General features: G+C 42.7%; 1 protein-coding gene across 7 annotated transcripts in view; it reads left to right on the forward strand.

The window, feature by feature from the left end:
- Nucleotides 1–24,353, forward strand: part of ADCY1 (adenylate cyclase 1) — a 451,138-nt gene that overhangs the window by 254,972 nt on the left and 171,813 nt on the right. The window lies entirely within an intron of this gene.

Below are 24,353 nucleotides of genomic sequence, written 5' to 3' on the forward strand. Positions count from 1 at the left end.
GGTTTCTGCTCCACCCTCTGTTTGTCTGCTTGAGTTTTATAGGCCTCCCTGGCTTCATCCAGTGCTTTCCTGACCACCGGCCAGGTATTTTGCAATTGTTTAATACACTTCTGCAAGGAAGGGATTTCAGGCTCTTTGGTGGGGAGTTCAGGCATGACCATTTGCTACATGAAATGGAGTGAAACCAGTACTGGAGTGCACGGCATTATTATAGATCACCTCAGCAAACAGTAGCAAGTCGGACACATTGTCTTGTTGGTAAGTGTTGTGATTCTGTGCCAGCCTGTGCTCACAACAGCTGAGTCTGAGGAATCTGAGGAGGAGGGTGGAGGCAAAATTGTGATGTAATCCACATGTCCTGCCATTTTCTTTAGTGACAGGTGGAGTTTCCCCCTGCAGGAATCTCAGTTGCCCTTCCCTCCAGCTGATCATGGGGTTCCACTTCTTTAGCCAAGCCAGTCCCAAAACTAATGGCCCCTCCATTCCTGGGGCCACAATAAACGTTAAAATCTCTATTTGGCGACCCAGGTCGATGTATAAGAGTCTGATGGCAAAACTGGCAGGCACCCCCCCCCGCAACTGAGCCATCCAGTTGGCAAAAAATAATTGGAGTTTTAAGTCTCCTGAGGGGAATCCCCATTTTCCCCACTAACTCTGGGTTAATCATACACCGTAGTCCAGAAAGGCTGCTAATTTCACTGTCCTCCCAGTATCGGATATGGAAAGTTCTAGGGGCACTGTTATAGGGTGAATTGGCCCACTCACCAATGAATCATCTTTGTAGTCATCCTCCACCAACCCTGGATCATCATAGCATGCAGTCAGAGCTCAACCCTCTCGATTGCAATCCCAAGGGAGCTCTACGACTTCCTCAGATCTCATTGCAGCTTCCCTGGGATGTGATGGGGTCCTTTGGGGTCTCCTGGCCAGCAGACAATCCCCTCTCTTGGCAGGTGTCTTGCTTCAGCAGTCCACAGCTCGGTGTCCCTTCCTGCCGTATTTGAAACAGGCGGTGCTGCGAGGCGGGGCAGGCAAAGCTCGTGCAGTCTCTCCTCTCTTCTCTGCCTGCAGCTTGAAACTTGGTCTCACCATGAAGTGTAGGTGCTTGCGTTGATCGATCTCTACTTCCTCAGCTAGCAGGCACCAGTTGTACAGCCACCCTGGAGCTCCATGGGCTACATAGGCATAGTACAGATCTTCATTGAGTCCATCCTGGAAACAGCTTACCAGGATATCTTCTGCCCAATGTAGATGACTCTCCAACTCTCTGAACTCCTCTGTATACTCCGCGACTGGTCTTCTTTCTTGCTTCACTGTCTTTATCCACTCCCGGGCTTTCTTTTTTTTTTTATTGAAATTTTTTTAAAGATTTTTATAAAGAACAAAAAAACAACAATAAAAAACAAAACAATCCTCACCCAACCCCTCCCAAACCACCCCCTCCATCCCCCCCCCGAGCTTCCCAGAGCTGAATATAGGCTTAATTAAAATTTTAAAAATCCTAAAAAAATTAAACAACTTATAAAATGATTAACAATAAAATATATATAACAAAAAAAGCATAAGCATAAAAAAGTGCTTAAAAAAGAAGAAAGAAGAAAAGAGATAAAAAAAGAAAAAAGAGAAAAAGTGCAATCTATAAAATATCAAAATTTATATACAAGTTATAAAAAACCTAAATGATATTTTTTATATCCAATTTGTATTGTGTGAAATTTATCCATTTTTCCCATACGGCAAAAAATTTCTCTTGCTATTGCTCCTTTAAGAAAGCCGAAATCTTTGCCATTTCCGCCTGATCACTCCCGGGCTTTCTTATCGGCCAGCCGGTCTTCAAAATGCCTGCGGAGGACAGTCATAAAATGATTGAAGTTTCTCAATTCAGATGCATTGCAATTCCAGAGCCAGGATGACTACACAAACTTTCTTAACATTGGTAGGCAGTGTTCTCCCATAGATTTGCATGTAGATGAATACTTGTGCCAGGAAATACCCCAATCGCATTGGCTCTCCATCAAATTTCACTCCGATTGGGATTGGTTTCACCTAGGCTGGCTGAGGCGGTCTGCCTCTGGCTCCTTGAGACGATTGCCCCGCCGCTGCTGCTGTCTCTCAGACCTCTGATTCTTCCTCTTCCGGTTCCCCCTCTGACTCTTCTTCCAACTCACGGCTTTCCTTCAGCTGCATCTTAAATTCATCGAGGGTCTTTTTTCACATACTCCATCACAGCTTCCATTGCCTCTGATTTCAGTTCCTCCTTTTCTCCATCTTTGTCGGGAGGGGTAGACTCTGGATTCTTTTTCTTTGTCCTCTTTTTTTCTCCACATTGGGTCAGGGTAACTTTTGGGGCTTTCTCCTCCCATCCTTTCTTCTTACCAGCTCCAAGTGACCATCTGGTTCGATCTTCACCAGAAAATCTGGCTTCTTCCAGGTTCCTGGAGAGGCTTTCATCAGCTTTTAGGCAAAGGAGAACTTCAGACCACTTCTCTGTCTGGAACTCCACCATGTATAAATGGAGCATTGGCTTACCTGAACGCCTCTTCTCAGCATGATGATGGAGAATCCACCAATGGGTTAATTCAGTCCTCCCACCCAATCAGACTAAGTTGTCAAAGTTGTCATGCCCGTCCTGGCCTGAAACCTCCCAGTTTCAACTTATTCTGTTCGCCCAGAAGGACGTGACAATTTTGAATCCCAAATTTGTTGGAATATTCATGAGCAGGAAGAGTCATGTGGTAACTCAGTCAGCCAATGTGAAGAAAGTGCTACTGAGTAGATGCTATCATGTTGCTGCTGATCAGAAAAGTCATGATCAAGCAATGGCTTATCTCATCTTGAATTTAGATGATGAACAATTTCTAAATGTTGCAAATTTAAAGACTGCAAAGGAGATTTGGTTGAAGTTGAGAGCTGTGCATGTGAATGTTTCTGCATGCAATATAGTGCAATTGTCAAGAAAACTTTACAGGGCCAATTTGCAACCAGGTGAATCTGTGGAAAGCATTTAAATAAAATGCAAAGTTTATTTTTGGACTTAAAACAACGTGGATTAAATTCCCTGAGTCCCAGAAGGTTTTTTTTTTAAATTTTTTTATTTTCTTTTTCACCATACACCATACACCAAAACAAACTTAAAATACATAAACATAAATCTTTTCTTTTAACAGAACAGCGCTGTACATTTTAACCATTCTTTACATCTTATTTACATTTTATTTACATCACTAATTATATCTTTTTCTTTCTCTGTTCTAGCCAATTATAACATTTATTCCAAATTTCATAAAATTCTATTGCCTCCTTTCTTTTAATTCTAGTGTAAGTTTATTCATTTCTGCGCATTCCAAGATTTTATACATAATCACGTCATTTGTGGGTGTATTTTCACTCTTCCAACATTGAGCATATGCTATCCGCGCTGCAGTCAATATGTGTATAATGATGTATTGGAGTTGTTTTTCAATCTTTAAATTTATTATGCCCAAAAGAAATGATTCCGGTTTAAAGTCCATTTGTACCTCAGTTATCTCCTGTATCCAATCTCTTATTCATTCCCAGTAGTTTTTTGCTTTAGGGCACAGCCACCACATATGATAAAATGTTCCTTCTCTGATTTTACATTTCCAGTACTACAGGTCCATGTTTTTATGCATTTTGGCCAATCTCGCTGGTGTTAAATGCCATCTATAAATGATTTTATATTGATTCTCCCTGTATGCAGTTGATAGCGTCAATTTGCAATTTATGTTCCATAATCTTTCCCATTCCTCTAAATTTATATTTTGCCCCACATTTTTTGCCCATGCTATCATTGGCCCCTTCACTATTTCTTCCTCTAACTCTATCTCTAATAAGTATTTATAAATTTTTGATAATAATTTTCCTTCCTTACTTATTAGAATTTTATTAAGTTGATGTGGGTTCTGACTTATTCCATATTCTTGCCTATCCCTATTATATCGAGATTGAATTTGTAAATACGTCCACCAGTCTATGGGTATTCTTTGTTCCTCCAACTCTTCTCTTGACTTAAGATTTCCTCAATTATCTAGTAAGTCTTTGTACCTAATCATCTTTTTTTTCTCTAATATATTGGGGTGGACCACTGCCTCCATCGGCAAAAATCAATTTGGAATTTTCCAATAGTGGCATTTTCTATTTTTTCCCATATCCGGATCGATGCTCCTCTTATCTGATGTTGCTAGAAATATGTATATATTTTCTTCTGTTTCCCCCATAGGAATACATGCCAGTCCGTCTGTAAATCATGTCCCTCAATCATTAGTATCCTTTCATTATCCAAGTTTATCCAGTCTTTGATCCATAATAACCTTGCTGCATAATAATAGATTTCCCATTTAGGGAGTCCAAGACCACCTCTACTCTTACTATCTTGTAACATTTTCATATTTATCCTGGCTTTTTTGCCCGTCCAAATAAATTTGTTTGTTGTTTTATCCAATTCTTTAAAAAAAGTTTTCTCTAATTTTATTGGAATTGTTTGGAATAAATACATAATCTTGGTAGTATATTCATTTTAGTCAATGCAATCCTGCCTAATAGTGATAATTGGAGTTTCCCCTAGGTCTCAAGATCTTGTTTCATTTTTAGTATCAGTTTTGTATAATTGTCTTTTTTTATTGAGGAACATCTTGAAGTTAACCAAATTCCTAAGTATTTAATCTTTTTCGCTACTTGTAATTCCAAATTCTCTTCCAGTTTCCTTTTATGTTTATCGGTTAAATTTTTTACTAACATTTTAGTCTTTTCTCTATTAATTTTTAATGTGCCACTATTTCATATTTTTCTATTTCACCCATCAAAATAGTTCCTCTCTCTATAGGTTTCTCAATGAAGAAAACCAGGTCATCAGCAAATGCCTGTACCTTATATTCCTCTGTTTTGACCTGTGCCCCTTTTATTTCTTTATTCGCTCTAATTTGAACTAATACTTCAAGAGTCAAGATAAAAAGTAGAGGTGAAATTGGGCATCCCTGTCTTACCCCTTTGTTTATTTCAAAACTTTTTGTGTTCTCTCCATTAATTATTACACTAGCCCTCAACTGTCAGAGAGGGGAGAGAAGGTTTTATTCTTTTAATTATCTTTCTGGTGCCAAATTGCCAGAGCTGATTTTTTTTATTCATTGGTGCCCATATGCTGTACTCAATAAAGTTTTGCATTAGAAATTAGGATGTCCAAGCTGTGCTTGCTTTGTTGGAATCATCAGTCAGAACCTTGACAGCTGCCTGTTGTATGTGGCTTTTTAGATGTTGATTGAGGTGTTGATGGCTCGCTATTAAGTCATTGGCTGTTGTTTGCTTGTGCTGCCCAGCCCTCATCTTCTTCCCTGAAGATGGGCTCCAGCATGAGTCCAAAAGCTTGGAAGACAAAACCTTTAGTCATGGTGATCAGCCCAGATTGGATCCTGCAACATTATCCTCGGACATATATATTCAACTTCATTTCAAATGCTTCTCATATGTGGGAATAATATTTCAGGCTAATGGACGTAAAAGGGCTCATGTGAACTATGTTTCACAAAATGCACACAAGAGTAGAGCAGCTATCTTAAGATTTTATTATGCCAATGGAGATCACTACATACCTGCAGCCATCAATTTTTCTGAGGCTAAGTCTCAGACTAGCTTAGTGTTCCCCAACCTTTCCGGCTTTGTGAATTAGCAGGCTAGGTGGGGGAGAGGGCATGGTTCTGTGTAAGTGATGGATGAGCATGCACATGCAGCTCCATTTGCACAAATAGTGGGCATGCACGTCTGCCACTTGCACAAATGGAGCTTCATGCATGTGCACACTCACTACTTTTACAGCCTTGTTCTAAACAGGCTGCAGCCTGGTACTAGGTTATGGCCCATGGGCTGGGGACCCTATTATACCCAATTATTATATGGTGCACAACTCGGACCAACTTCTAATCTCATACCATTAGAACTTGTCCAGTCTAAATTCCTGAACGTAATTTTTCAAATTCCACAATACCATTTATATCTCTAATATCTCATTATGCATGGAGGCTGAAATAATGAGAATGGAGACCAGAATTTGGCAAGATAGTTTGTTGGAATATTCATAGAATATTCATGAGCAGGAAGAGTCATGTGGTAACTCAGTCAGCCAATGTGAAGAAAGTGCTACTAAGTCTGTGCAAAAGATATTGAGTTAGGAGCTGGATTTCCAGTCTCAGTTTTGTCTCTGTATCTCTGTATAAGAAGTCTTCATTGAGCTACATTGCTGTAAAGAAGAATGTATGATATTGTAAATATTTTGATATGAATATAAAAAGGTTATTTGAATCAGCTAAATGCAGTCAACTGTGAGAGCTTCTGATTTATTTTTCACCAACAGAGAAATTAAAATTCTCTAACAGGTTATGGGCCCAGAGCTTACTAAGGACTGCATTGTAATTTAAAGCTGGAAGAAATTGCCTATGTTTAGAAAGTGTAAGAACAAAGCAGAATAAGCAGAATGGCTGCAATGGAATTTAAGGAAAGCTCTGTGCCTCATTTGGGCCAGAAGAATTACATTATATGGGCTGCTAAAATGGAATGTTTGCTCAAGGCTAAAGAGCTGTGGTATATCATAGAAAATCCACCACAAGTGTTTGCAGCTGCTGATCAGAAAAGTCATGATCAAGCAATGGCTTATCTCATCTTGAATTTAGATGAACAATTTCTAAATGTTGCAAATTTAAAGACTACAAAGGAGATTTGGTTGAAATTGAGAACTGTGCACGTGAATGTTTCTGCATGCGATATAGTGCAGTTGCCAAGAAAATTTTGCAGGGCCTGTTTGCAACCAGGTGAATCTGTGGACAGCATTTAAATAAAATGCAAAGTTTATTTTTGGACTTAGAACAACGTGGGATTAAATTCCCTGAGTCCCAGAAGGTTTTATTAGTGTTGAATAGTTTAGATAAAACCTGGGACACAGTTTCTGCCATATTTGAGTGTAAAGAAGAGCAAGACTTAAATTTTGTGGCTTTAAAGCATGTTTGCGTATTGAGGAAGAAAAGCGCCATTTTAGAAGCAGCCACAAGGAGGTGAAATTCCTGAGGAGGAGGTCCAGACTGCAAGTCTCCAGAGAAGAAACATTTTGCAAGCAAAGAGCTCAGCAAGAAAAGAATTGCTACATTTGTGGAGCAAAGACACATCTGAAAAGGAACTGTTTGCAGAGGAACAATTTGCAGCGAAGGACATTTGTGCAAACAAAAAGGACTGATTTGCAAAAGGAGCATTTTGGTGTTGCAAAGGTTTGCTATAACAACAACAGAGACAAGTGGCTAATAGATAGTGGGGCAAGTTAAACAATTGTTAATGACTCTGAATTATTTTGCAGGTTTGTTCCAGTAGCACAAGAAACTGTGGCTTTGGCAAATGGCCAGAAAGCAAAAGTCATTGGAAGAGGCGATATAAAAATTCCATATTTGGAATCAAAGTTTACCAACGTGCTTTGTGTACCTGAGATGGAACATAATTTGTTAAGTGTGTCTAATTTAGACAAACAAGATTTTGAGATCATTTTTGTAAATGGGAAGTATCTCATCAAAAGGAATGGGAATATTTGTGCAGAAGGCATAAAGGAAGATAATCTATATGTATTGCAGGGACAAAGGATTCAATGTTCCCATATATTTAAGAATGTTGCAGAGCAGATGCAGATCTGGTGGGACCTATGCAAGCCAGTTTGGGAGGAGCAAAATATGCACTGGTAATTGTTGAGGTATAATTTTTGCTACTTGCTTAGAGGTAAGACAGAGATGCGACAACAATTCAAACAGTGGGTAAGTTTTGTAGAGAGAAGGTACAGACAACAAGCGTGTCAGTTGCAAACTAACAGAGGTACTGAATTTATGTCAACTAAATTCCAACAATGATTGGGGCAGTTGGGGATAAGACACAGACGTACAAATCCTTAAACAGCAGCAGAGAACAGTGTAGCTGAAAGAAGGAATGGTGTTTTGCAAACAATGAAAGATTCATTATTAGAGGATTCTGGTATGAGCAAGTCATATTGGGGAGAAGCCATATTGACTGCCAATTACATAGTTAACAGGCTGTGGAGTTCCTCCATTAATAATACGCCTTTTGCCATTCTATATGGGAGAAAGCCATCACTGGCACATTTGAGAATTTTTGGAAGTACTGCATGGGTACATATTCTGAAAGCAATCAGAAAAAATGGACAGCAAAAGGCAATTAAACTCAGGTTTGTGGGCTATGAGCCAGGGTCAAAAGGATATCGTTTTAGCGATGGAAGTAAAAGAATTGTAATTTCAAGGTCTGCTAATTTTGCAGAAGAAAATTGGTACAGAATTAATGCAAATTCTGGGTATGTCTCACTTAATGATGGTAATCTATTTAACTACAATAACTCATCTAACGATGGAAAAATGATGATTGAAGATGTCAATGTTCAGGGAGGAGAGGCTGAATAAGACATGAAGCCAGAAAGACTTGAGACACAGGAGCAGTTAATACCACGTAGGTCAGAGCAATGTAATAAAGGAATTCTGCCTGACAGGTATTCTGCCAGCAAGGTCAAGGTTTGCAATGTGTGGTATGAGCCAAGAAGTTATAAAGAGGTGTTGGCATTACCAAAAGCTGAACAAGAAAGATGGAAGGAGGCCATGGATAAAGAGATGAAATCCATGGGAGACCATGAAGTATTTAAATCAGTGACTTTGCCACAGGGAACCAAAGCTGTGGGTTGTAAGTGGGTATATAAGAAAAAGGTATTGGCAAATAATGATGTGCAGTATAAGGCCAGGTTAGTGGCACAAGGTTTTTCACAATTAAAGAATGTGCACTATGATGAAGTATTTGCGCCAACTGTGAAAAGTGAGAGTATAAGATTAGCACTGGCGTTGGCAGCGGCATATAAGCATAAAATCTGACACTTTGATATCACAACTGCATTCCTCAATGCTGAGTTAGAGGAAGAAATTTATATGATCCAAGCACCAGGATATGAAATTGCAAAACCTAACATGGTATATAAATTAAACAAGGCTGTTTATGGGCTGAAGTAGTCAGCCAGAAACTGGAATGTCTGTTTAGATACTGCTTTAAAGGATCTTGGATTTAAAAGTTGCAAAGCTAATAATTGTATATATACTGGACAGTTACAATGAGGGAATTGTCTACTGTTATCATTTGTAGATGATCTTTGCTTCATCGCAAAGAATGCATCACAAGTCAAGGAATTTGCTGATAAATTAGGAAAGAAATTTGAATTAAAGAATTTGGGAGAAATAAAAAATTATCTTGGTGTAGAGATACAGAAAAATGAAAAAGGTGGTTATATTCTCAGTCAAAGGAGAAAAATTGAGCAGTTGTTGGAGAAATATAATATGAAAATTTGCAATACTGCTCCAACACCCATGAGTACAGATTTTTATAATAGTTTAAGTGCGGACAAAGGTGAAACCTGTGATCAAGAGATATATCACTCAGCAATAGGAAGTTTGTTATATCTGTCACAGTGGTCCAGACCAGACATAGCTTGCGCAGTAAGCATTTTGAGTCTGCTGCACCTACAAAGTTTTACTGCTGCACCTACAAAGTTATATTGGATGGGTGTAAAAAGGGTTCTCAGATATTTAAAGGGAACCATAAATTTGGGTCTTCAAATACAGATTACTGAGGAATTGAAATTAAAGTGTTATGTCGATAGTGACTATGCAAATGACATAAACACAAGGAAATCAAATTCTGGGATTATAATATTGTTTGAAGGACTCTGATTGGATGGAAGTCCAGAAAACAAACAACTGTTGCTATTTCAACAGCGGAAGCAGAGTTTATTGCTTTATCTGAATTGTGTTCTGAAGTAACATGGTATGTACAGTTGTTGCAAGATTTTAATATTAATGTAAAAGAATTTGTAAAGGTATTGGAAGACAATGCTGCCTGTATAAAAATGGCAACTGGTGACAGGGTGAAGAACAGAAGTAAACATGTAGACATTAAGTATTGTAATGTCAAGGAAGCTGTAAAAGGAAAATTGAATAGTTTACATCATTGTTCTTCTGAGGATAATTTGGCAGACATGATGACTAAACCATTGGATGGTGTTCATTATGAAGAATGTATTAAGTCAATAGGTCTGATGTCTCTTCCTATCATGAAGGAAGGAGTGTTGGAATATTCATGAGCAGGAAGAGTCATGTGGTATCTCAGTCAGCCAATGTGAAGAAAGTGCTACTGAGTCTGTACAAAAAGGGTATTGAGTTAAGAGCTGGATTTTCCAGTCTCAGGTTTGTCTCTGTATCTCTCTGTAAGAAGTATTCATTGAGCTATTTTGCTGTAAAGAAGAATATATGGTATTGTAAATATTTTGATAATAAATATAAAGAAGTTATTTTGAATCAGCTAAATGCAGTCAACTGTGAGAACCTCTGATTTATTTTTTCACCAATAGAGAAATTAAAATTCTCTAACAAATTTTTTTCCTCAGACAGGTTTGACTTAAATGAGAAATTCTTCTTTTTTCTTTTTAGCCCATTAGTGGATTCTCCTCAGTAGGAATGTCAGAGGCTACACAGCCCCTGTTTCATTCCTGCTGATTAGAGGCTTTGCGTTGCTGTCACCTGCAGGCATTGTCTCAAAAGGATACTTTTATTAGGGGTCAGTGACAGTGGGAAGTCAAGGCGAGATCTGGGAAAAAACCCCATGCAAACACTATATTCCTTCTCCCACCAAAGTCATAATGTCCGTTTGAAATCCAGCCAATCCACAGGCGGCACGAAGTCTGGCCGGCTGGTACAGTTGGAGCACATCTCAAGGTCTTTTCCAGCTTTTGTTTCACTGTAACTGTCTCCCTGATAAGGAAGACCATTCATTTCTCAAGATGATAGAGGCAGGAGAGGGAAAGTAGAAAGGAAAAATATCCCAAACGAAAGCATCTCTTTCTCCAGTACAGGAGATGGAGAATCCACCAATGGGTTTTCACTGTCTGCCTGCTCTTGAGACCAAGTAGCCAAACTTGACATGCCCCCTCTTGCTAGGAAACTCAGTCTTGACTTGGTCTCAAACTCTTGAAGACGTATCAAGGTTGGCTCTCAGGTTTAGAGATCTTCAATTTATTTAGCAGGTTAGATACCGTTGTTGGATTCTCCTTGCTTTTAAATTGATAATTTTATACTCCCTAATTAGTGATTCTCTCTCTAAAAAAAGTTAATTTCCCCCAAAAATTTCCCCCCCAAGACGCTGGAATCAGCACAGCCTCTAATTGGCTGATTTGAGGCTTCTGGCTGCGTGGGGGGGGGAAAGTACTTCTCCGTTCATTTCCCAAGGACTCTGGGGGGGGGGAGGAAAATTATTTTCCAATTCCCCATTGGCCTTTTTGTGCAAAGCTCAGCGCGGCAGCTACAAGTAGCCCAGAGTCTTCCCCTTCATCCTCGACACTCCAGAGGCCATTTTAAACGGCCCGAAAGTCGCGACCGCCATTTTGGATGGCTGCTGAATCTTGGACCTAACGGAGGTTTTTTTTGCCGTTAGGAACAGATCCGGCTGACAGATAATTCAGATTTTTGCTGCCTTTTGAGGCTAGGGCCTCAGGAACCTTAGCATATCTTTGCTGGTCCTAGGAAATTGAAAACAAGTGCACCGCGGCCACCGTTTTGGGCGCGCCACGCGGCCGGCCCTGTAAAAATTTATCAGCTGGACAGAGTGTTGCGAGTCTCTGTATGCCACAGGGTCTTTCCCAGGGACTTCAGGCCACTTGCACTACCTTGGCCACCCCAGGGATTTTAGCAGAGTCAGTTGCGGCCACCATTTTGGGAACATTGTGAGGTCCTCCCTCAGGCCTACAAACAGACCTCCTGCACTGATTACAGGCCCCAACATTTCCTACAAGGTTTCCCCTATATTCTGACTAATTCTCAGCTTTTCTGGGGAACTATTTTAGCCCTGTACAACTACTGCTATTGGGCCTCATCATCTTTACCAAGAAATTACTGACTAGGACCAAATTCTCAGGCTATCACCTTGTTTTGGAACCACCATTTTAATTCACATTGCCTCTGCCTGGCCTCATTTCAGGCCCTCTGCACACTTCATTGGGGCTTTTTTCTGGTGCACCTTGACTGGCCACCTAAGGCCTCCAGGCGGAGCCCAGAGAGTGGCCCCAAACATGCCTTCGGCATCTGACTCAATTGCCGTGACCAAAGCCCAGAGAGAATTTTTTGCTGGTCAGGTGGTCAGGAGAGCAGTCTTGTTACTTGTTCCAATCTCGCTTCCACCAATGGCTTGCCTGCCAGAGCTTTGCTTCAGTTTCCCTGAGACTGCTCAACCAGGATGGAGGACTCCATGATGCCTCACCCATGGGCACTGTCTCTCCATCCAGTTATGGCTGCCACAAATCCTCTGAACAGGAGGCGGCAGGCAAGCCAAAATCTAAGAAGCCTTCCAAGCTGGCGGAAAAGCAAGCCAGCCATAGGCACCAGGCTCTGGACAAGGAGTTCTCCAGAGCTCAGAGACAGGCCGGATTGGAGAAGGATCAATTGGTGGCCTCGGAATTTGACCTTCCTTTAGGTCTTTTAACCTCAGCCCAGGGCATGTGGTCTCTCACAGGGACACCCACAACACTTAGTTCCCTGCCTGAAATGACACAACACACAGCTACTGTCTTGGGTTCAGCTCCAGAGGCCACCTTCACAACAACGGCCGCAGGCCTCAGGGGACCAGACAACTGAGACAATTGACAGCCACCTTGAGGCCTTGCTATCCAGGATTGTGGACCACATTGTAGCAGAACGATCCTTCCATCTATCCAGGCAGGGGACTTCTACGTTGGGCATGACACCTTATGTCTCTCCTATGGGGTTTCCTATACTTCAGGAACCCACATCTCCTGCACACTCCTCCATGAGCGGATTCTCATCCCCGCAGGGTGAGGAGCAGCCGGAACGTCCCCCTGAACTCTCCCCATTGGGAGGCTTGTTCAATCCAACTCTGTTTCTTCCTCTACTTCGCAAGGCCACATCAACGGCAAACATAGGGCCCGATCAGTCCCCTCTGCCGCAGACAACATTGGATTCCAGTCCAAATCCGATATTTGTTGAAACAGTGGCATCACAACATCATGTTCCATGTCCCTCTATTTTTCTTAAAGGGATCAAAAAGCAGTTGGCCTCCCCTTCCTCCCTTCCTTCAGTAAGTGAGACTGATAAAAGGATTTTTAGCACTTCCACAGATCTCACTGAGACCCTGGAGGTTTCCAAGGTAGATGAGGCTTGGACCCCTCTGGCATCCCAGACGGCGGTTGCTGGGGACATGTCAGAGGCGCTTAAAGCGGACAACAGAAAATGGGACCACACCTTTCGGAAGACCCATCAATCAGCAGCATGGGCAATTAGAACAGCCACTTGCACGTCCTTTTTTGTGCGAACCATCCTATTATGGCTTTGTCAGCTTCAGGCCAGAATCCCTGCTGAGGACATTCAGAATCATTAGGACCTAAGCAAAATGGTGGCAGCCACTGAGTATGCTGCGGACGTGACGCTTCAGTCAGCCACCTTTGCATCTAGGTCTCTTGCAGCCAACATTACACCCAGAAGGATGCTGTGGCTGAAACACTGGCAGGCTGACACCAAAGCAAAATGGTGTCTGGGGACTGCTCCATATCTGGGCTATAATCTTTTGGGGGAGGCCCTGGTCCCGTATCTTGTGGAAAACAAGGACAAGCGGAAGATCATGGCTCACTTGGATAAACGGTCCGACAAACGTCCCATTCCACATATCCACAGGCAGTCCTCTCGGCCAGCAGCAAGTTCAAAAGCCACTCAGCCCTCCAATTCATACACACCCAGGCAGGACAGACCATATGTCCTTCCGTATGACAGGCCGGTTTTTTAGCCTCGGCAACAGAACCAACCTAAGGGGCCATTTCGAGGGGCAGGTCACCCCTATAAGAGGTCCAAGCGACCCTTACACCACACTTCCCATCAGGGGAAGGCTGGCCCACTTCTTCCATCAGTGGGAACTCACATCCTTGGATGCCTCGGTCCTACAAACCATCCGGTTTGTCCCTGGAGTTCCTAGCCAGCACCCCGGACTGCTTCATCTCTTGTCTCATTTCCCATAATCGTGCAGAAGGTCATTCAATATCTTCTAGAGATTCAGGCTATAAAACCGATACCACCGGATCACATGGGAAGGGGATTCTACTCCATTCTTTTTGTGATTCCCCAATCCTCAGAAGGATGGCGAGCAGTTCTGGACCTCAAAGGTCTGAATTCTTACATCACATACAAGATGCAATCGCTCCAGTCCATCCTGGAATGCATCAGACAAGGAGACTTCCAGGTGTCAATAGACCTTACGGAAGCGTATCTCCACATCCCTATCCCTCCAGCTCACCGGCAGTTCCTCAGGTTCTCTTACAAGGGCAGTCATTTCCAGTACAAAGTACAAGGCCCTTCAGTTTGGCCTCTCCTTGGTTCCCAGGATGTTCATCAAGATCCCAGCTGTACTGGCCGCCCACGTAGGGACGGTACCGGTACGCGTCCAGTGTTGACTGGACGACATCTTGCTACAAGCGTCCTCCTTCCAGGCAGCTCATTCGGACCTGCAACTAACTATTCAGGTCTTCCAACAGCACGGGTTCTCGGTCAACTCCCAAAAAAGCCAGACAGTTCCCTCATCCAGTTTTCTGCACCTGGAAGCCATCATAGACACCACAAACTGCAGGGTCTATCCCTCCCACAGGCGGTTGGTCAGCATCAGGGATCCAGCTTGTCAGGTGTACAAGGACCGCACCGTTCCACCGGTCTGACTCTCCCAGCTTCTGGGAAAGATGATCTCCAACATAGCCATAGTTCCCTGGGCCAGACTCAACTGGCAGGAGCTTCAATGGTTCGTCTGGCCATTCCAACGGGCGAATGCCAGCACATCCGACCACCAGGTCAGGCTGCCAATCCACACCCTCAGATATCTACAAGGGTGGTTCTCACAAGCGATGTCCAAGGGGTCATCTTTCAAGGAGCCGGACCGCACCACCATTACGACAGTCGCCAGTCTATTTGGTTGGGGTGCCCATCTACGGTCTCAGTTTGCACAGGGCCATTGGTCCCACGCAGACTTGAGACACAACAGCAGTTTGTTGGAGTTCAGGGCCATCTATTTAGATCTTCTCCAATTCCAGCTCTGGATCAGGGACCGTCAGGTATGGATCCTCACGGACAAGGTGGCATCCCAGGCCCACGTGAACCTGCAGGGGGACACCAGGTCTAAGTCCCTTAGGTCCAAGACATGGCTCCTGGGCTCCTGGGCAGAGCCCAACCTGGCCCCTCTCAGGGCCGAACACATCTCGGGAAGGGGATTGCATCTGGATCAATTTGCCGAGATCTCACGCAGGTCCGGTCATCTGATCCTCGGCCTGTTTGCGTCATCAAACAATGCCCAACTCCCCAGGTACTTCTCCCATTATTATCTTCCAGGAGCAGAGAGGATGGCTGCCCTGCAGACTCCGTGGCCGCAGGGTCTCCTTTATGCCTTCCCTCCCCTCCTGCTCATTGCAGCGACCATCCGCAAATTGCTCCAGGAACAGGCAGAAGTGATCCTCGTGGCCCCGTACTGGCCACAGAGGCCCTGGTTTGCCGATCTGATGTATCTCTTTCGGTCTCCCTTGAGGAAGGTTCCTCCACATCGGGTGTCCATGCACCAAGGGGTCCTCCAAAACCTGGACCCTCAGTGGTGGCAATTGACCATTTAGCACTTAAGCGCAGCATCATGGCACAGGAGTTATTCTCATCACGAGCAATCACTATGATTCAGGCCTCTCGTTGCCCATCAACCAATCGCATTTATGATTCTACTTGGAAGAATTTTTGCCATTGGTGCAGAAGGCGACAACTGGATGTCTAGAAATTAATCATCCCCCAGGTCGTAGATTATCTTCTGGACGGTCTGGACAGAGGCCTGGCTCCTGCGACCATTCGTAGGCAGGTGGCAGCCCTATCCACGTTATTCACTTGTAAGGATTCAGTTCCTTTAGCTCACCATTCTAGAATATGAGCCTTCATCAAGGGTGCATGCAATACCAGGCCTCCTGTGGTGCATAGGTACCCTTCTTGGGAGCTGGCTCATGTGCTTCGCATGTTAACAAAGCCACCCTTCAAGCCCAGTGCTAATATACCATTGCGGGCCTTGTCCCTTAAGGTTGCGTTCTTAATCGCCATCACGTCAGCCAGGCATATCTCCAAACTGACTGTTCTCTCAGTCAGGAATGACCTTTGCATCTTCCATCGAGACCGGGTGGTCCTTCGGTTGGATCCCACTTTTGTGCCCAAGGTCAACTCGCTTTTCCATAGGGCACAGGAAATCATTTTACCAAACTTTTATTCCAATCTTGCCCATGACTTGGAGCGGCAGTGGCACACTCTGGATGTCCGCAGGGCCCTGCGGCGTTACATCAAACGTACAGAGCCTCTTCGCAGATCTGAGGCCCTCTTTATTTCCTTCCGTCCGGCTTCTCTAGGACAGAAGGTGTCCTCTGGCACTATAGGCAGGTGGATCAGAACCTGTATCGCGGAGGCGTACCAGTCTTCTTCCCTGCCAACTCCAAGTCATATCACAGCCCATTCCACTCACAGCGCTGCGACATCTGCAGCATGGGCCACTCAGGCGTCCATGGAGGAGATTTGCAGGGCTGCGACATAGTCCTCGCCCTCCCCATTCATACGCCATTATAGGATTGACCACTTCGCTTCCGCGGATGCCTCCTTTGTCTGGAGGGTCCTTCAGCAGGTGGTCTCCAGGGACGTAGATCTGGCCTTATCTGTTTCCCACCCTTAGGGACAGTGAGGCTTTGGTATGTCCCATTGGTGGATTCTCCATCTCCTGTACTGGAGAAGGGGCGTTGTCTTACCTGAACGCCTTTTCTCAGTACAAAGATGGAGAATCCACACCCACCCTTTAGGTCAGTTAGGCCGGTATTAAGGGATTGAGATCCAACACCTCATCCACCTTCAGCCACTTTCGCCCTCGTCAAGACTGGATCTCCTAGCAAGAAGGGGCATGTCAAGTTTGGCTACTTGGTCTCAAGAGCAGGCAGACAGTGAAAACCCATTGGTGGATTCTCCATCTCCGTACTGAGAAAACGTGTTCAGGTAAGACAACGCCCCCTCTACCCCTACCAGAATGGCAGGCCCCAAAAGTAGAATAACTATGCTGTGGAAATAATGACATTTTTGGGGACCTGACAGGGGTATTCTGAAGGTTTTTGTCTTAGGCCCAGTCCTCTTCGTTATCTTCATGGATGGCTTAGATGAGGGAATAGAAGGGGAACTTATCAGATTTGCAGATGACATTAAGGTGCAGTACTCTAGAACATAGGGTCAAGATCCAGAAGGATTTTAATAGACTTGAACACTGGGCCCTAATCAAAATGAAATTCAGTGGTGAGAAAAGTAAGGTTTTATACTTATACAAGAAAAACTAAATATACAAGTAGAGAATAGATAGTACCTGGCTCAATAGCAGTGAGAGGATCTAGGAGTCTAGTGGACAATTACTTAAATATAAGCCAGCAGTGTGCTGCACCCATCAAAAACGCCAACATAATCCTAGGCTGCACTAACAGGGATAAAAGCAACATTACTTCAAGTGTTAATACCACTTTATATTGCCTTGACAAGACCACATTCAGTTTTGTATTTACAAATATTTTATTAATTTTCTAGTTTTACAGTCAAATACTTAATAAACAATGTGTTGTCTGGATCCATTAGTAATTCAGTTGTCTATATTAACTTCTTCAGTCTAGAACCAATATTACACCATCAAATGTTTCTTCTCTTCTTCTGATAGTACCTGTTTTCCCACACTAGGCAAATACAATTCTTATTGTTATTAGTGTAGCTTTACCCCCTCAGAGGCTGCCAAAGCTCAGGCCCTCCCAGCCCCACTCCCCTTCGTCACGCTCTGCAGCTGCGCTCTCAAAGTGTTAGTAAAGTGTCTTTGCTAGCAGAAGCTCACGCAAAGTGAGGAGGCAGCAGACACTTGTCGTCAAGGGGGGGGGGCTTTCAGGAACAAAGATGACCAGCCCCTAGCCCCAATAGTCAATACATGACAGTACTTAACAGCCCCAGGCAGTCATAACAGCAATAGTTAATGATTTCACAGTGACTGTTTGGAAACAAGTGGGGTGGGGAAAACCCCAGCTCCAGGAAGTGATAGGAACATGAACAAAGGTATTCAGCATTCTGCAGTAACAGCTTGCCTCACAAGGGCAACTCCCCACAATGTCTATAACTTGTACAAGTAACAGTAATCAAAGTTCGGATGGCCGCTGATCTCCAAAGCAGTAATGACCAGACTTTCCTTCTCTTTTGTTATCGTTCATAGTCTCAGGTCATGTCAAAACCCCTCCCCCCTTTCCTTTATTGTTAAAAATCTGAATTTAGCAACCCCAGCATCTTTCTCTCTCCTCACTCTCTCTCTTGCCTCTACTTGGGATATCCCCCCTGTGAAAGAAAGCAGTAAAATTCTACCTTCTCTCTCTTTCTCACTCTCTCTTTCCCTCTCCTTCATAGAAAGGGATCAGCTAAAACCTCAAATCCCTCTTTGACTTCACCTGATCTTTCTCCGACAACAGCCACAGCAACCACCCCTACCCCCTTTCTTTTCTTTTTCTTTTCTTCCGCCTGATCCATGCCCACCATGCCCAAAACCGGCAGCAGTGTCCGAGCTTTCCTCTCCCCGGGCAGGCCCTTGCAAAACCTTTCAGCCAGCCCTGCCACATTAGTAAATATACAATTAAATATCAACATCTTTGTTACATTTTTCTAATAATATCAATAATGTCAGTTTAAGATATCTTTTCTAATCAAAACATATCTTAATTGCATTTGCACTTAATATCCATATGTTCAATCAGTATCCTGTTTTCGCTTTAAAAAAAATTAATTACCCATCAGTGTTCAAAATGTCTCTATTGTTTATAATTCCAAATAAGTTATATTTGGTAACCAAAAGCTTCCCTTATTCAAACTACTTAGCATTTTCCTGTTTCCCTTCTCATACCAAAATCTAATATTTTAATTACAAATCTTATCTTGCTAGTTATAATAATATTTCTATTTCTAGCAATTATCTATTCTCCACCGTATTCAAACATCTAATTAATAGTACAATATCCCATCTAATGGGTCAAAACCTCTATTTTCTTCAGTCTTACTCTAGCTTTCTTCCCTTGCCAACTAACGTTCCAAGTCAATGCATTTGAATCATCAAGTAATTCTTCCTCTGTTTTTGTGTATATTGTTTGGAATAAAAAAGACCATTTTTAAAAAATATTTTTGGAAGAATGCTCAGCCCATTGATATTTATTAAACAGCCTTCCTCCTTCTCCAATTCCCCACAGTTCTCCTAACAGCTCTATCTTCTATTCAATCGGTTCTTCTTTTTCCTAAATTTGTTCTGAAATCTTGATTGGTAAGATGTCTTTTCCATTTCCAATATCGCTACATCTTCTAGTTCTTCAATTGCCTGAGTTTGTCTATTAGTTCCTTCCTTTAGTTCCTCCATCTTTAGATCTGCTTCCTCTAGTTTTCCTTCTATTTCTTGGGTTGCTAGTTCCTTCTTTGTAGTCATTTTCTGGGTTTGTAAATTCAGATTAGAAAATTGTTCTTTTATCTCCTTTGTGTTGTTTTTAGTCTCATCATGACCTAAAGTCTTTTGTATTGATTTCAACGTGGAGAGAATTTCTTTCTGATCTTCATCTATATTTTCTTCATGGTATATTAAACTGAAGACTTTGGAGACAAGTGTTAGGGATGTTTTTTTACCATTTAAAGCTGAGTATGGGACATCTGTTCTATTTTTTGTAGATGGTCTTTATAGTAAAAATTGTTCATCAAAGATTTATAACCCAAAATATTCCATCATCTCAAGCAATGGTGTGTGTTTCTCCTGCAGGGAAATAGTTCCACAACACAGCTCTGAAAGTCAGTTAATATTTATATTCATGGTTCAGTCAGGCCAGTTTCAAGGTAGTTCAACGTCTCTGCCACACTGATAAGTAGACAAGAGTTGTTGTTTTTTTTAAAAAAAATCCCTTTATCTAGCTGTAGTCTTCAAAAGTGAAAGTTTTCAAGGACAGCGAGGGTCTTATCTGAATCTGGGCTTCAAGCCAAGTTTTCTTCAAGCATAACAAATTTTAGTGCTGTAATTCGCCACTAGATGTCATTAATGCCATTTTCCAGCTTTTTAAATTCAAATTTATATTACCAGTTTTTCAAGACTTTTTTAAAAAAAATCTCAAAAGCACTTTTAGTCCCCAAATTTCAAAGCCATATATGTGTATTAATTCCAAGTTAATCTTGTAATTTTCTTTGTTTTCCCCCAAGCAATTAATTCGCTGCTTTTCTTTTTTCTGAGGGAATGGAAATTCCTCTCTCATTGGGAAAGGTGCTTTGGGAATTTTTTTCCAGGAAAAAGTCTTAGAATGATAAAGAGAGGATAAAGTCTCACCCAGTTTCATCCATGTTTCTGAAAAGTTGCTTGTTGGTGCTTATTTTCTTCGGTTGTCAGCAGCTTCTGACTGGCTACACAAATGTAGCCAGTCTTTCCCCCACCGGTTTGGAGGGCATCCTTGGATCAAACAGAAGGGCTGCCACCCTCCCATGATCAATGAGGGACCCCTCCTTGCTCGTCATCTCTACAGGGCAATGTTTAACCCTTTCTAGGGTCCCTAATGGGGTGAAATCGAACACGAAAGACAGAGCCCCATTTTCCTGCACCCGTTCTGCTATGAAGAAGCCAAGACCACATTCAAAAAAAAATTTTAGACTCTAAAAAGAGTGCAAAGAACAACAAAGAGGAGTAGCTAACTGGAGGTCAAAGCACATGAAGAATAGCTGCAGAAATTGGGTATGTCTAGTCTAAAATACAGAAGGGCTTGGAGTGACATGATAGTAATCTTCCAATATCTAAGGGGCTGCCACAAACAAGAGGGAGTCAATCTATTCTCCAAAGCACCTGAAGGCAGTGCAAGAAGCAATGGATGAAAACTGATTAAGGAGAGATCCAACTTGGAAATAAGGAGACATTTCCTGACAGAACAATCAATCAGAAGAACAATTTGCCTTCAGAAGTTGTGGGTGCTCCATCACTGAAGGATTTTGAGAAGAAATTGGACAGCCAATTTCTGGTAATGGGTCTCCTGCTTCAGCAGGGAATTGGCCTACAAAATCTCCAAGGTCCCTTCCTACTCTGTTATTCTGTTATGGATAGGTACCGTATTTTCTGGTGTATAAGACGACTTTCTAAAGCCTGAAAATCTTCTCAAAAGTCAGGGGTCGTGTTATACGCAGGAATATACTGGTAGCTGTTCTCCGAATTTAAAACCAATCTGCCCCCTAGTGGCCAGCCCTATTTTTTTACAGAAATAAGCACTAGCAGGACAAAGCTTTCTAGCAGCAAAGGAGCTCCTATTGTGCTCATCTATAAACAGAAATTCAATATTGTACTGTATTTTCGGCATATAAGATGACTTTCTAAAGCCCGAAAATCTTCTCAAAAGTTGGGGGTCGTCTTATATGCCCAGTCGTCTTATACACCGGAATATACGGTAATTTTTCTGTGCAAGTTGCCACACCACATGCATAAGCCAACTATTCCTCTCCTCTGCCCAGCAGTTCTGAGTTCTCTCTCCATTGACCTGCCTATATATACTTTTCAAATATGAAAAAGGTGAATTTTAAACTTGGTTATATGGCAAATGCTTTAAATTAGCTAAACCTCTATGATTTTGAGCAGGATCCTGGAATGGGGAAAAATGGGCTGTTTCCTCTGCCACAATTTGCTTGTTCAGTAAAACGAAAAAAGAAAGAAAACAGTACATTGTCTTCCTTTTTGTCAGCAATCCATTGCAGTTTGCTGATTTCCTACTGCAATTGCCCTTATTACAATTACCTTTGGAAAGTCAGCAGTCCATCCCTGTCCAGGTTACTGGGTGATAGCTGTACAGACAGGATAGCAGCATAGTCCTACAAAGTTTTAGATAGATGGACAAATGGTTGGAGAGAGTATAGAATTTTCAGAAAGATTTCTTTAATATTCTTAATTAGCAATTTGCTAGGTATTTTTCTGATTATGAAGTTTCATTGACGACAGCCTCGGTGAAATGCTCTCTGATAGTTTTGTTATTTTTTTATTATTCTCTGTGACTCACTTCAAATTTTATACTTGAGAGAACATCTATTAAGCATCAATTAATCTTTTTTTAATGAGTAGCTTTCTGTGACTTCACCTCCCCCCTTTTTTACAAATGCTGAAGAGATTCTAATACAGGAAGAAGCATCTTCTCCTGAACAGTGGAGTAATGTAAACAAAAGGAGAAAACGGTATAGACAAAGAAGAGGTAAGAGAGCGGGGATTTTGAATAGACTAAGGAAAAGTGGAACAAAAACTCCTCTTCCTTCAATCTTTCTAACTAATCTACGTTCACTTGCTAATAAGATGGATGAAATACTTCTTTTAAACAGAGGCAACTCTGATTTTTACAACTCAGCACCCTCTGCTTCACTGAAACCTGGCTTAATGACTCGATTGATGAAAGAGGCTTGCATATCTAGGGTTTCAGGTACAAAGAGCAGACAGACAATTTTATTGTCCATGAGAGTTTTCCTCATTTCTACTAATTACTGTGTACATTTCACCACAAGCTTGTGTAAACAATGCATTACGAACTCTAGCTGACCAGTGAGATTAGCAAAAATGTTTAAAAATACTTCAAACAACTGTTGGAAATGCAAACAAAGACCAGGTACTTATTATCATATCTGGTGGACATGCCCTAAAGCAAAAAGATTTTGGGTTAAAATACATTTATGGTTGAAGAAAATGACTAAAAAACAAATAGACTTTAAGCCAGAATTACTTTTCTTAGGAATAATAGGAGCAAATTTTGAGAAAGATTGCATATATTTAATACTACATGTACTAATGGCAGCAAGAATTGTATTTGCTCAACATTGGAAAAATGAAAATTTACCAACTGAAGAAGTACTAATTAATAAAATTTTAGAGTGTGCAGAAATGGATAAATTGACTTTAAAGATAAAAGAGATAGAGAAATTTTAGAACATAGGATAATTTCTATCAATGACTAGAAAAACGAGTTAGAGCAGTGGTTCTCAACCTGTTTAATGCCGTGACCCCAACCGGTCGTAAGTTGAGGACTACCCAACCGGTTGTAAGTCGAGGACTTTCCCTGCTCGGGAGCGCCGCGCATGCATAATGCCGCCCCCCTGTGCCAGCCGAGGCCTAGCTGGCAAGGGGCAGCGACGGCGCAGGGCAACCACCAGCTGGGCCACCAGCTGGCCCAGCCCAGGCAGATAAGGCACCCGCCGGGCCCCACGCATGCCAGAAACCCTCCCTGTGCCTGCCGCTGCCCCGCTAGCCTTACCTTGGCCGCTGCCCATTCAGGGCGGTGGCAGGCAGGCCCAGGCACTCCTGGGCGGCCACGGCAAGCAGCAGCGACGGTGCAGGGCGACCACCGGCTGGGCCACCAGCTGGTCCAGCCCAGGCAGGTAAGGCACCTGCCAGGCCCCACACGTGCCAGAAACCTTCCCTGCGCCTGCCGCTGCCCCACTAGCCTTACCTTGTCCGCCACCCATTCGGGGCGGCAGCAGGCAGGCCCAGGTGCTCCTGGGCTGGCACGGCAAGTGGCAGCAACAGCGCAGGGCGACCACCGGCTGAGCCATCAGCTGGCCCAGCCCAGGCAGGTAAGGCACCCGCCAGGCCCCACACGTGCCAGAAACCCTCCCTGCACACGCCGGCCTCCCACCCCTGGCCCTCTTTTACTTAACTTTTAGTAATTGCTCAGCAAGGAGGGAAGCTTTCCTTGCAGCACCGTTTGCAGACTGGGGCTTTTGGCGGTCTCAGCAGGGCAGAGACAGCCTGGACAATTCCTATTGGCTTTTGAAAGGCAATACAATTAGACTCTATTCAAGAGAGTCTATTCTATTGGCTTTCAAAAGCCAATAGAATAAGAGGGAGTAGCACAGCTAAAGGAAAGGGGGAAAATGGGGGAAAAAATGGCGGACAGCCTTGTTTGGCGACCCCCGTGAAATGGTCGTTTGACCCCAAATGGGGTCGCGACCCACAGGTTGAGAACCACTGAGTTAGAGAGAAAGGAATGTGGTATGTAACTTTGAATATATATTAGCAAGAATAAGACTATTGAGCAATTAATTAACATATTGTTTATGATAATTAACTATTATCTATTATTGTTTATTAAACATATGAATCCAGACATTATGCTGTTTGCTAAATATTGAAAATGTTATTTGGAAAAACTCCAACCCTATTCCTAACCCTAACCC

This window comes from Crotalus tigris, unplaced genomic scaffold, assembly GCF_016545835.1.
Source record: "Crotalus tigris isolate CLP2741 ecotype Arizona unplaced genomic scaffold, ASM1654583v1 scf7180000018540.1288718, whole genome shotgun sequence".
NCBI lineage: Eukaryota > Metazoa > Chordata > Lepidosauria > Squamata > Viperidae > Crotalus > Crotalus tigris.